General features: G+C 46.1%; 1 protein-coding gene across 1 annotated transcript in view; it reads right to left on the bottom strand.

Annotated features, from left to right (window-relative positions):
• Window positions 1–14,956, bottom strand: part of LOC135224576 (ring canal kelch homolog) — a gene marked incomplete in the record, with an annotated part of 536,926 nt that overhangs the window by 121,096 nt on the left and 400,874 nt on the right.

Below are 14,956 nucleotides of genomic sequence, written 5' to 3'. Positions count from 1 at the left end.
AATAGAACAAATTACCCACAATACCCCAGTCAACATAAGGATAAGGATACCCCCTCGCCAGGTAGTGTCGTAGGGTTTTTCTAGGTCAAAGAGCACTGCAATAGTCTGGTTTTGTACGGAAAAAGCATTATGTATCTCCCGAGTAAGGAACATCAGAGGATCAGAGGTTCTTCTGCTTTTCCTAAAGTCAAACTGCAAGTTAGATAAAAGATTCTTTGACTCCAAATACCACACAAGTCGAGCATTGACCATGCTCTCTTATATCTTGCTAAAACAACTAGTTAGAGCAATTGGCCTATAGTTCTTAGAAGTAGGAATCTTTAAAAGGTTTTAAAACAGGAACAATGGCTGATATCTTCCAAGGCTCTGGCAAAGTTCCTGAAAGCCAAAATCTGTTTAAAACATCTAAAAAACTTTGCTTTGTACTTCTAGGCAGATTAAAAATCATTGTGTACATATATAATCTTCTCCAGGAGATGTTAAGAAAGATAACGAGATTGCCATGATCTAATTCTTTCAAGGTGAAAGGAAAGAAGATTATACACTGAATTTAATCTAACAGGAGGAAAAAACCGTGGTACTGTCCCTAATATTCCTGAATGCAGGAGAGTAGTGTAGGGCACTAGATATATTGGAGAATGCCCACCAAATGTTTCTCCAACTTCTCCAGAATCAAGACATAAGGGAAGCCATCATTTTTCAATATAGGAAGGGAGATGGAGAATATTTCCCTTGCAGCTTTCAGATTGTTCCAGACTAATAATATAGGGGAGTCATATTTCAATTCACTTATGTATCTAATAAAGGATTCCCTCCTTGCTAGCTTAAATGTTTTCTTTTGCTTAGCAAGAGCTCTTTTATAGATAATTTTTTTTTATTGAATAAGTAAGGATACCTACAATATCTGTTGTAGCAAGTTCTTGTTATCTTTCGGCTCAAGGCACATGTATCACTCCACCAAGGTACTACAGAACACCAAGGTTACCAGAGGCTCGAGGAATAGACAGCATGGCGCCACACAGCAATATACTAATTAAATACTCATAAGCAGATGTTGGACTCTGAAAATCATTTATCTCCTGATCAACTTTAGTAGCTTTTTTTAATAATCCCAGTTAGCTTCTCATACATTCCATTTGGGTACTATGGAGATGGAATATTTTAACATACTTTAAGAGAATGGCCAATAATCACTTCCATGATCATTCTGGTACTACTACCCACTGGTAATCTAACCTCAAAGACGAAGAGCAAATAGTGAGGTCAATGGCCGAATCAGTATTGTGAAAAATGTCATGTCTTGTAGGTGAACCATCGTTCATTAAAGTGATGTCATTCAAGTCAAGCAGTTGTTCTATTATTAAACCAAACCCCACCGGTCACAGTTTGGCTCTCCCCAGAGGGTGTGCTTGGCATTAAAATATCCCATCAGAATGAAGGGTTGAGGAAGCAGGTCTATCAATGTCTGTAGATTGTTTAATTCTAGCTGACAAGGATTACCCTGCGCATCCTGCAACCTATTTTCTAATGATGGATCAAGGTATAGTGAACAAATAGTGATCCATTTATAATTGAAAATTTGAACTGCACAAACCTGCAACACTGTGTTCAATTGAAGCAACCTTCTGATTAACAGACTTGCGGACTATGATGTCTGTGTCTCCCTGAACATGTACACCTATCAGGGGTGGAGACCTATGAAATGAATAACTAAAACCCAATTTGGGAGTGCTCTCCCAACTCTGTCTCCTGTAGACACATCGCAGATATATCATGTTCCTTAAAGAGAACCCGAACTTGCTTCTTATGGTGGTATAAAGCCACAGATGTTCCATTACATGAGAGCCATTATTTAGAGGATGAAAGGATCTTGAAATTCTCTACTAATTTAGGAATTAAGTGTCCTGGTGTTAGAGGTCTTATCAGTTTTTACCGGTACTTCTTGATCTAGATCTAGGTGTTACAGATCTTTTAGATGATGGGCCCTCACTTGCCCTTTCTGCTTTGCTTTTGGTTTTCTATCACGGCTAAATGACCGTGAATGAAGCGAAGAGGGAGAAAGGGCCCTCTTCTACCAATAGAGAGGCCCTCCATCTCCACGGTTGCACTGTAATGTCAGGATCAGGTGAGGCCTCAATGTCGGGCAATGTCCCTGACAGAGAGAAGTTGTCAACATATTGAAACCCGGCTTGAACCCTGGAACCAAGGTCCCCCTGGCTAGCACAGAGTCTCTGTAGCATGAGGAGCCCCACCAGAGGGGGCCTGAAAAGGGCCACCAGGGGAGGCATGGGAAGCCCCACCAGGGGGGGAGGGTTGGGGTGCCCCACCAGGAGGGACCCGGGGAGCCCACCAGAAGGGGTCCCAGAAGTAGCAGAGTAGATTTCTGAGAGTGCTGGACATACGTCCTGCTATCTTTTGAGAAGAGCCTCCCACTCAGAGGAGTACTTGATAGCTTTCAACCATGAAGAGACAGGGATTCTATTGACTGGTGGAATCTTTCTACGTGCGGCTGACAAAGATGCTGCTGCCACGGATAATCTCCCTCGCACCTCTGACAACAATGACAGCAGATCAGGAAACTATGCTGCCTGTGGCCACGAGGAGCTACTAGTGTCATCTTGAGATCTGCAAGCTCATTGTCTGTTCAGCAATTGGCGGATCAAACAAAACGGAGGGAAGGCATACACCTCCAGGTTGTCTAAGGAGTTAGAATGTGTCCTCCGCTAACGCCAGAGGATCCGGAACCACAGAACAGAAAACCTATAGTTTCCTGTTGAACTGGGTTGCAAAGAGGTCCAGCATAGGTCTCCCCAAGCACTCCCCCACCAAAAAGTGGCAAAGGAAAGGGAGAGGCGCCCAACCTATCAATGACCCCCCTTATTTCTACCCCTGGAGCTCCTCCTTGACCTGAAAGAGCAGGACCGAAAGGGACGTTGGTCCTCCAATGTAGGCTGAGGTGATGAATGAGAGGGCCCAGCCAAAACCGAACTCCTAGATGACTTACTAGGCAATGACCTCTGCATTTGCTGCTGAACAGGAGGAGGAGGAGGAGGAGGAAGGGATGTCTCTGAGAATGAGACTCCGACTTGGACATAGCCTGGTGCACCAGCCTATCCTTTGTGTCAGCTCAGCCGCTATTGTGTCCTCTCAGCTCCGTCTGAGGAAACAGGTTTCCTCAGGAACTGAGAATCCAACAGATCCACATCCTGAGTGTCAACAAGGACTCAGGGGTCCAACCGATCTTGCCATCCTGGACAACACCGTGTCTCTTCTGATCAGAAGAAGATTAGCCCACAAAATGACATAAGAGTGGCAAGATACAAAAAATGTCTTGCCCCCAGACTGCAACAAACTGGCAAGAGAAGAAGCACTCACCAACCCTTCTGCAGACCTGTCAGACGCAATCTTGGCAATGGCCGTCGACCAGAAGCCTAACCATGACACCGTCTGGAACATGAGGGTGCCATAGGCTCCAAAGCTGAGGCTTCCTGCGGAGGACAAGAACAGCGCACCAACCTCACCTGCTCCCAAGTCAACCCTGGCCTGGGAACATATAATGTCTGGGTGAAGATGTCGAGGCAACAAGCAGACAGAGTTTGTAGCATAATACTTCCTATGCCTTGTGAGTGGTGGAGGAAGCAACTTGGAAGAACCCCTTGACCGAAGACATCCGTATCGATCTGACGAAAGCATTCACCTTTTGCAAGACTGACTGGACATGCCCTGATAACGGAAGCTGAAACAACGATTTAGGATCTTGCATAGCCCCAGCAAGGCCTTCCAAGCAAGTAGGAGTGGAAGACGACCTCGAGCCTAGGCTTCCAAAGCAAAGTATGAGTGAAAGACGACCCGAGCTTGAGTCCTACTCTCCAGATTATTAAACCCACAAATGAAATCAACAACCTTGGTAAAGGAAAACAAAAACAAAAACTCTTGTCTCTCTCCTTCCTCCTGCTCCGACAATGGAGACTGAAAACGAGAAGATGCAGGCTATCCAACACACCTTTCTTGTGCAAACCAACTGCAGACCCAGCAGCCAAAGAACTTGAGCACCAGCCAACAGACACCAAAGACCTGTCCAGACTAAGGCCATGAGCCAACTCCTGTGACGAACCAATCACAAACTAGGAACACTATCGAACACTCGCAATAGTTCACTCACGTATGTGTCCATGTACGCATCCATGTGGAGCAGAGCATGAGGAGATGCATGTATGTGTGACGAAGAAGCATCTCAAACTCTTGATGTAGAACAAGAATTCCTTGGAGTCGAACCCCAAACAGCATCAACGGAGGGGAAGGCGAACTCCCCGGCTGCACCACTTCCACATTCAAAACTTTCAATCTTTTCACAGGTGCCTTAAGATCCTTATGATGACAAATAGGCACCAGAGCAGAAGTAGCAGATAAATCACCAACAAGTGCACATACGCGTAAGGTTGCAACACACTCGTGTCCCGAAGAAGAGGACGACGCAGCCACAGCAGATTGCACAGCAGACATAACACTAACACTCAGGAACACGGACGTGCTGCTCTCACTCACTGACGAAGAAATAGTGAAGTCCTTAACCCTCCAACACTTGATACGCCGACACAGTGGAGATGGGGGTGGGGGTGATGGAGGGGAGGAAGACACCACTCCTTCCTTACACACCCTCTTGGCAGCAGAGGGGGAGATGACGCAACACGTTTGCTATAGCCTTCTCAGCAGAGAAGGCAGCAAACCTATCCTCCAAACCAGTCCAATCTTTTAAGAACCGCCTGACATTAAGCCTTGGACAGATCCACAAGAGAAGACACAGACGACACGAAAGGAAGAGGATATGTCCTGGATGGCAGTAACGATGTCACGGGAGCAAATGATGACACAGAGGAGCGAGGCAGTGCAGCAGCCCCAACCAATGGCGCCGACGTAGCAGGGAGATGAATGAAACTGGGAGTGATGTGACTAGTGGTGCTGAGAGACGTCACGGCCTCCCTGACCCGAGCTAGCAGCAGGCCTCATGGCGGAGTGATACAAAATGGCTGACCACGGGCACCAACATAGAGAAGGCCACGGGGAGGAGGTAGAGCTGGGGAGGTGAGCATCCATGAAATGTGTCAGCAAACCCTCCAAGGAGGGTGAACCCGTAGACCATGTGACACCCAGAGCACCGCCATTTTGGAAGCCTCCGAACCTGAAACAGATGAAACATGAAATAGCCTTCTCCCTCCCAGGAAGCAAATTAACCCCAGAGGAAGAGGGGGCGACATTACACACACATTAAATCAGCCTGAGGGCCTCCTGATACTTCCAACGACGAATTGATGGAAGAAAAGGAAGGAGACACAGGAACACAAACTAGAGCATCATGGGGTGTGACTGTGGAAGAAGACAAAGCATCTGGGTGAGGCGATGAAAACCCTTCCCACGAAGAAAGAGTAGAAATTCTACGATGCTTTCTCCTACTATAAAATAACTTCCACTGCAATTTAGGCCCCACAAGACATTCCTGGCAGGGATTTGCTATAGTACAAACATTAGCATAACGCCTACTGCATGTGGTGTGTGGGTCTGTAACCAAAGAAGCAAGAAACAAGAACACGGGAAACCTCGGTTCCTCGGCACATACATTGGCAAGGTCGAGATGACGCAGAGGAAGCCATAACAACAGAAACACACACACAGGTAAGCAAAATAGCGAAAACGGGCAAATAACTGGGTAAATGGCTCAGAGCAAGCAACCGCAACTCTCACCCAGGCAGTTAAGAAATAGACTAAATGCGATAACATGGGTGCGCGGTCTTTGACCAGTTTTCACCTGATATATACATGCATTGCGTTTTTTCATGTTCATTCTTGTAAGCAGCTGCCTGCCGCTCTTCCGAAAATATAGTTAAAAAGAGTGCAAATTTATGTTTAAAATGTGTATGAAAATATATTACGTATAGGGTATTTTTATTTTTGTACATAAATATGATACAAATTAAGGCAGCTTTTGTAACTACCCTCCACGTTGTCAGAGGATGTTTTTTCATGTCCGCCACAGTTCCGAAAAATGCATAGTGTTATTTTATTAATTATGCATCTTTTCCATAAATCCTTTAAAATGTTATACATTACTTCACTGTATCCAATAATATTGTATGTATTCTAATATTATTGTATTATAAAATACTACTACAAATCTAAGCTAGTATTCTGCGGAGCGGCCAATGTTTTGGTTTCAAATCAACTGATGGTGAACACGAGTTTGTTTGCCCATATTTAACGCAATTCTGAGCGAATTTTCTTGCTTCTAGTTGGCATAAACGAATATCTAGATACTTGACTATATCAGACAAAGTTAATTTTCCTTATATGACATGTTTTTAGGTGGAAATATGACTGAATATGTTTCATTGTCATTGTGCTTATCCCCCCCACGTTAACAGATTACGTTGGCGGCATGTTTATTACATGAAAAAATTATGTGATTCCGTTTGCAATTTTCCTTTATATCACCATAATACGAACTTTACGTTATGCATATATCGGCGTGAAACCAATAGTAAAAGTGTTCTTTCAAGCACAGTAGTTTTGATTAAAATGATTTTATCTCTATTTTATCAACGGTTGTGTTTGATGGCATACGTTTACTGGAGTTTTATCCTTGTTGCCGATGCACGATAATAGTCATTAGCAGCTTGAACAGTATTCTCAGCTGCAGTTATAAGTAGGTTTAAATTTAAACAGTATACTATTTCCCGATTGATCTTTGATCTATAGCGAATAGTTATTATATTAAGATATCTCAGTTCTATTCTACATAACGTCATTTATAACAGCTACGGTATAATAGTGTACTATAGTACGATGATTGAAATACAAGCCAAACAGATGTTATCGAATTCGGTTGTCCTAAAAAAAAAAAAGTAGTTTCAAGTTCAGCTGTTCATGGCTGTACACGTTTATGCAACGAGTATAACGTTAAAACCATACTTTCAGCATTCTCTGCTGTTTTTTGAACTTATGTAATAGAAGATGGATAAAGTTAGGCTATTGTAAATTGGTCTCTCATAAAATTGGATTATTGTAAGACGAATTATTTTGTAACTTTTGTTGAACACTACAGCTACCTGTACACTGTATAACACCTTATAATATCTTTACATACTCTAGACACCCAAAGGATTAAAGCTGGGCTTTTTTTCACTTTACAGTATTTATAATACTATAATGTACTGTACAGTAAATTCTATAGAACTATACTGCATAATATATTCTTACTTAATTGCAACGATCGTGGGATTAAGGCGCCGTTTAACTGGTCTAGGGCGCTGTTAACTGGTGTAGAATTTCGAAAGAAGGTGTGCGGCGGCCGTAGGCTTTAAAATCGCTTAGCATCGAAAATCCCTTAGCATCGACAGCCAGGAACGGAAACCCTGCCGCTAACTGAGGGCCACCTGTATAATCAAATGAATAGAACTGTGCTCTCTCTTGATTTATGTTACCTAAAATTTGCATTAATGGAGAGCGCTGATATGTTTATTTCTATATAAAGTCCAAAACAGTAAATAACTTACCTGATCCTATCCTGAATTATTCATTCAGACATTTTTAACTAGTCTTTCACAATTTGCAGTTCAGGGTGTCATTTATACAAACAATGGGTGCATAATTTTGTCAATAAACCAAAAACTAAATTTTTTTTTTTTCATTATCACTTTGGGATATATAAATTTATTTAGACATAAAACAGCTGAAAGCTGTAAATGACTATGTACTGCAGTGTTCACCCCCTATTTGCGGGGGATGTGTACCCGACCCCCTCCGTGTGAATAGCTGAAACCCCACCCCTATAAAAATACTTAAAACTGCCTATGTATTTTGTTAGTTAAAACTCAAGAAATACCTATTAAAAATGATATTGTTAGTTTACAATAAAGTTTTGTACATACTTACCTGGCAGATATATACTTAGCTTAGGTCTCTGACGTCACGACAGAAAATTCAAAACTTGCGGCACACGCTACAGGTAGGTCAGGTGATCTACCTTACCCGCCGCTGGGAGGCGGTGTAAGAACCAGTCCCCCTTTCTTGTCAGGTTATTTTCTTCCACCTGTCTCCTGAGGGGAGGCTGGGCGGGCCATCAATCGTATATATCTGCCAGGTAAGTATGTACAAAACTTTATTGTATACTAACAATATCATTTTTGTACATGAACTTCCCTGCCAGATATATACTTAGCTGATTGACACCCTTGGTGGAGGGAAAGAGACACATACTTACTTAGAAAGTGGGGACAACACATGTTAAAGGAATAAATAATATAAACCTCTGGTTCTTACCTGATTTAGGCAGAAGACTTGATAGTTACTGTCTATTAGTCTGCGTTGCCAAATAAAGAGTCTCAGCGAGGGCGTGACCTATGGCTGAAGAACTCTTTGGGTCTACCAATGGGAACTGAGTCCACTTACTTGGCAGAATCCAAGCAGGATCTGGTCAATGGGGATCAACCCGCTTACATGCCAGAGCCTATCACTACCAATTGCAAGGAGCCTCAAGCACAACCGATCACCTAACCAAATACTAACATTAGTATACGAAAGAAGGAGCTGCCTCCTGCAACCTCCTTCGTACAACCAAAAAACTCAAACTTAAAACTAACAGGGAAAAAAGGATTAAAAAGATGTGTTTCAGCTCCCTGCCCCAGCACTGAATCCGCCGATATGTAAGGGCCTAGCCCAAAACACTTATCATACGTAATCGATACGTCCTTTAGGTAGTGATTAAAGAAGACTGATTCACACCTCCAAAAAGTGGCCTTCATAAGGTTTTGTAATGACAAATTCTTCTTGAAAGCAAAAGACGTCGCGATGGCCGTACTTCGTGCGCCTTGACTTTCCGAAGGTTAAACTGTTGCTGATTGCAAGAAGTGTGTGCTTCTCTAATAACATTCCTGATAAAGGAATGAGAGTGCATTTTTAGATAAGGGCCTACTGGGGTCCCTTACAGAGCACCAGAGATTGCTCTCATTAGCAGCAAGTCTTTGTTCCTCTGAAGATAATATTTCAGGCTTCTCACCGGGCAAAGAGATCTCTCCTCTTCTATCCCAACTAAGGAGGATAAGCTTTTGATTTCGAAGCTCCTGGGCCACGGCGAAGAAGGGTTTTCATTCTTGGCTAGGAAAGCCGAAGAAGAAAAGAAAAAACCGCGGAGCCTCCTTGGAAACCTACCTCACCTTCTAGAGCCTGCAGCTCGCTGACCCTCTTCCGCTGACGCTAAGGCACAGAGAAAAAGTGTCTTCATCGAAAGGTCTCTGAACGAAGCAGCATGGGGTGAGGTTTTCGAACCTTGAGGACCTCAGGAAGAGCAGCACGACATCTAGATTCCAGCTAGGCACTAAGGAGGAGGTTCTTTTAACCGTTTCAAACGATCTGATTAAATCATGGAGGTCCTTGTCCTCAGATATGTTTAATCCTCTATGACGCAAAAACTGAGGAAAGCATGCTCCTGTATCCCTTGATGGTGGAGACAACCAACCCGCATTTTTCCTTCAGGAAGATAAGGAAATCTGCTATCTGAGTCACAGAGGTACTGGAGGAGGAAACTTTATGATCCTGCACCAGCGTCGAAAAACATCCCACTTCGACTGGTAGACTCTAGATGTGGAAGGTCTACGTGCATTGGCAATAGCCCTTGCAGACTTTGCCGAAAAGAAAGCCCTTAGCTCTGACGAGACTCTTGATAGTCTGAATCCAGTCAGACTGAGAGCGGGAGGTTTTTGTGAAACTGTCGAAGTGGGGCTGTTTGAGCAGATCGACTCTTAGAGGTAGGGATCTTGGGACATCCACCAGCCATTCCAGTACCTCTGTGAACCAGTCGTGGGTGGGCCAGAACGGAGCTATCAAAGTCATCCTTGCTCCCTCTGAAGCTGCGAATTTCCTTAACGTTTCCGCCCCTAGAATCTTGAAAGGCGGGAACGCTTAAAGATCCAGATTCCTCCAATCCATCAGGAATGCATCTATTGCCACTGCTCTTGGGGTCCTGCAATAGGGGAGCAGTATAGATCTATCCGCGCATTCCTGGAGGTCGCAAATAGATCGAGATGGGGCCTGCCCCACGTCCTCCACAGCTCCTGGCATACGTCCGCGTGCAGAGTCCACTCTGAGGGAAGGACTTGATTCCTTCTGCTTAGCAGATCCGCTCTGACATTTCTTTGTCTCCCTGTATGAACCTGGTGAGAAGCCTTATCTTCCTTTCCTCTGACCACAAGAGGAGCGATCTCGCTGTCTCGTACAGGGAGAAAGAGTGAGTCCCCCCCTGTTTCCGAATGTAAGCCAGGGCTGTAGTGTTGTCGGAGTTGATCTGAACATATTTCCCTTTTACGAGGGGTTCGAAGGTCTTGAGAGCTAACCAAATCGCTGTTAGCTCCTTCTTGTTGATGTGCCAGGACACCTGATCCCCATCCAGGTGCCTGACACTTCTCTCGACCCGAGAGTAGCTCCCCAACCTTTGTCCGAAGCGTCTGCATACAACACCAGGTTGGGGTTCCGAACCTGCAAGGAAAAGCCTTCCTTGAACAATAGAGGGTCTAGCCACCAACGTAGATCCTCCTTTATCTCTTGCGAAATCTTGAACGCAAAGTCCAGACCTTGAGATTTTCGATTCCCGTTCCTCGTCAGGAACAACTGTAGGGGTCTGAGGTGCAACCTTCCTAGAGAAACGAATTGCTCCAGCGAGGAGAGTGTCCCCAACAGACTCATCCACTCCCTCGCTGTGCATACATCTTTCTCTAGAAAGATTGCTACCTTCTCCAAACCTCGGGTTATCCTCTCTGGGGACGCATACGCCCGAAAAAACCTGAGAAGCCATCAGAATCCCCAGATAGATACGCTCTTGACTGGGGATTAGCTGTGACTTCTCGAAATTCACTAGCAAACCCAGAGAAGCTGCTAGATCCAACGTCACTCGTAAGTCCTCCAGACATTTCTCCTTGGATTTGGCCCTGATAAGCCAATCGTCCAAGTAGAGGGAAATCCTCACTCCCTCGAGATGAAGCCACTGGGCAACGTTCTTCATCAGTCCTGTGAATACTTGGGGGGCCGTGGAAAGGCCGAAGCATAGGGCCCTGAACTGAAAAACGTTCCCTCCCCACATGAATCTGAGAAATTTGCGAGAAGAAGGATGGATCGGCACATGGAAGTAAGCGTCCTGAAGGTCCAGCGACACCATCCAGTCCCCGGGACGAAGAGCTGCTAAGACTGATGACGTCGTCTCCATAGCGAACTTCCTCTTCTTCACAAAGACATTCAGGGCGCTCACGTCCAGAACCGGTCTCCATCCTCCTGAGTTCTTGGGAACTAGGAACAGACGGTTGTAGAACCCCGCTGAAAGAGGGTCCTGAACCATCTCTATTGCCTCTTTCTCTAACATCAGCTCTACCGCTAGAGCGAGGCTTGATTCATTTAGTGGGTCTTTGTATTTGGCCACCAGTGCCCTTGGAGTGGTGGTCAAGGGTGGTCTCGAGATAAAGGGAATGAGGTATCCCTCTTGATGATCGCGAGGGACCAGTTGTCCGCCCCCTTTCGTGCCCAGACATCTGCAAAGTTCAGAAGTCTGGCACCCACAGTTGTCTGGAGGACACACGAACTACTTCTTGGCCCTAATAGACCGAGAGAAGGTCCTTCCTCTTCTAGGTGGTCTCGAACCTCTGGAGGAAGAAGAGCGAGACGAAGGTCCTCCTCGAAAGGGTTCTTGCCTACTTTGAGCCTCTTTCTTCGTCTTCTGTTGAAACGAAGGTTTCGGAATTCTAGCCGAGCGAGCTAGCATATCCTGCGTCGCTTTTGCTGATAACGAGCTGGAGATATCGTTAATAGTCTTCTTGGGGAAGAGTTGCGGGGAAAGCTGTGAATACAGCAAGGAAGCTCTCTGTGCGTGAGAAACCGCCTTGGTAAGAAAAGAGCAGAAAACGGCCCTCTTCTTTACCACTCCTGCACCAAAAAGTGAAGCAATTTCCCCGGAACCGTCTCTCACTGCCTTGTCCATGCAAGACAGAACTGCGTGGAGGTCTTCAGGCGAAAGAGTGTCTTGCTCTTGAGTCCTCTTAGCCAACACTCCAAGGGTCCAGTCAAGAAAGTTAAAAACTTCTAAGACTCGGAACATTCCCTTCAGAGGTGATCCAACTCGCTCATACCCCACGTCGTCTTCGCAGAATTCAGCGCCGAGCGACGTGCGGAATCAACCAACGAAGAGAAGTCCGAGTCTGCAGAAGAGGGAAGAGTTAGACCCAAGGGCTCTCCTGACTCGTACCAGAACCCCATCTTACCCGTCAGCTTGGACGGGGGAAAAGAAAAAACTGTCTTGCCTTTCTCTTCTTTTGAAACCAACCAGTCGTCAAAGTTCTTCAGAGCCTTCTTCATAGACACTGTAGGCTTCATCTTAACGACTGAAGACTTCTTAGCCGTATTGGTCGTTGAAAATAAGGACGGAGGAGACGGAGGAGCAACGGCCGAAAGAGACTCCCCAAAATCTTGCAAGAGGAGGTCTGTCAGTCTCTTATACGAAGAAACCGAAGCATCCTTGGGCAAATCTTCCTCCGAATCCCCAACAAAATCTTCCGAAGAATGACGTCTTGAAGCTCTACTGCCCGGAGGAGAGCTAATCCTTGGAGAGCGCCTGTTCGGAGATGCGCCTACTTGGGAGAAAAAAACCACCTGGGGAGAGGAGCGCTTACACGGGAGCGCCTACCAGGAGAGCGCCTACTTTGAGAGCACCTCCCCAGGAGAGAGCCTACTAGGAGAGCGCCTAGATGGAGAGCGCCTACTATGAGAGCGCCTACTTTGTAGAGCGTCCCAGGAGAGAGCGTACTTGGGGAGCGCCTGCTAGGAGAGCGTCCTACTTGGGGAGCGCCTACTAGGAGAGCGCCTACAATTGGAGGCCCGTCTGTCGGAAACAGATTCTAACTCCACAGAAGAGCGTCTGGATAAGGGAGAGCGCCTATCAGGCTCTCTGCGCCTGCTAGGCTCTTGGCGCCTGCCATCCTCAATACGCCTGCCAGGCTCTTGATGCCTATTGAGCTCAAAACCCCTGCCAGGCTCTTGACGCCTGCACGGGGAGAGAAAACATCCACAGATGAATCCCTGTCAGAAGCGCGGCGCTTACAAGGCTATGAGCGCCTATCCAATTGGGAGTGATCTAACGGAGGAGAAAGCTTCCGTTGCTGCCTACCAGGCTTTCTTGGCGCCTACTAGGCTCTGGCGCCTACTAGGCTCTTGACGCCTTACTAGGCTCCGAGCATCCGTCAAAAGGAGAGTGGCCACCAGGCGAAGAACTCTTCCTTCGCTCCTGACGAAAACGAGACTCTTGACGTCTGTCAAGCTCTTGACGCCTAACTGAAGAGGAGCGGAAATCCTGAGGAGAGAGCCTGTCTGGCTCCTTACGCCTTACATGCTCACAACTCTTGTGGGAAGAAGAGGAGAGCCTACTCGGAGAAAGATCCCGAGCTCCAGCCTGCACTTCTGACCTCCTACTAACAGGCTCAAAATCTTCTCTAGCCAGAGGAGATTTAGCCGAAGGAACGTTCTTAGACTTCTTCACCGGAAGTGAGGCGTCCTTCCGCCGATGAGAAGTCCCGGCAATAGACTCCGCTAACGCCGCAATCTGCGCCTGCAGACCCGCCAGGATACGCGCAGGAGATCTCTTAAACTCCTCTACAGGGGACGAAGTCCGAGAGCGAACAGGAGAAGCGTAACGAGACGAAATCTTGGTTCTCTTGCGTTCCACTTCTGGCTCTTCCGCGAAGGATTCGGGCTGGAAGGAAGGGGGCAAGGATCCTTCCAGGGCCTCTTGAGAGGGCGAGACGACTCCGAGGCGCTCCATCTACGCTGAGGAGAAGGCGACGAAGATGACGAGAAGCACTGGCGCAATAACTCCTTCTTGGTTCGATCCAAGGCAGCCTGGGAACGAGCAACAGGAACTGCCGAGGGGACGCCTGACCGGTGGGGGTTCTCCCTAACCTTCCTGCGGCTTTCGACTTTCCTCCTCCACTGGGTCTGGGAGTCTGGAAGAGGTCTAGGCCTGGAAGCGTTAGTGAGCCGGTCAGACGCACCCTCCACTGCACTAGGGTCACTGCACTGATCACTTGCACTATCATCACTCTTACCTTGTCGAGAGCGAGCGAGGCTCTCCTTACTCCTGATCGAGGCTCTCCCAGAAGCAACTTCCGAAAACGAATCTTCGGGTTCAAAGCTGGGCGCAGGGGCTGAAACCGGAGAAGGAACTACTTCTACTACAGGATTCTCAGCGTCAACTTCACTCACCCTCGATCTACTAGAACTCTTTGAAGAAGCCTTGCGCACCCTATCCTTCTCTAACTTTCTCACATAAGAAGAAAGAGCCTTCCAACCATCCTCATCCAAATTCTCACACTCTTTGCAAGGGTTAATAAAGAGCATTCATTCCCTACAAGACGCACATACAGAGTTGAGGATCTAATGCAGCTTTCGGAAGCCTAACTTTACATTCTTCTCTGAACAAACCCTAAATAACTAGGTTCTTAACTTCAGAATCATCCATGATTATAGATATTGTAAGAGAAATCCAAAAGAAAAATAAAAAAAAACAGTCCAAAAAGCGTATGCCAAGCCAACAAACAAAGGGTACTTCACCAAAATCCAAATCGTCGGCAACGAGAACGAATTTTAACTATCGTAAGAACTGAACAACAGGTGTTGTCCAGGCTGGCGACAGAAAATATTTTTCTGACAAGAAAGGGGGGACTGGTTCTTACACCCGCCTCCCAGCGGCGGTAAGTAGATCACCTGACCTACCTGTAGCGTGTGCCGCGAGTTTTGAATTTTCTGTCGTGACGTCAGAGACCTAAGCTAAGTATATATCTGGCAGGGAAGTTCATGTACAAAAATGTTTATACCTGGTTTTTTAATAGTTTTATTGCAAAAAATGCCATTGACGATGAAATTGATAAAATAA

The sequence above is a fragment of the Macrobrachium nipponense genome, chromosome 12 (genome assembly GCF_015104395.2).
Source record: "Macrobrachium nipponense isolate FS-2020 chromosome 12, ASM1510439v2, whole genome shotgun sequence".
Lineage (NCBI taxonomy): Eukaryota > Metazoa > Arthropoda > Malacostraca > Decapoda > Palaemonidae > Macrobrachium > Macrobrachium nipponense.
This window is presented reverse-complemented; position numbering and strand designations above follow the sequence as displayed.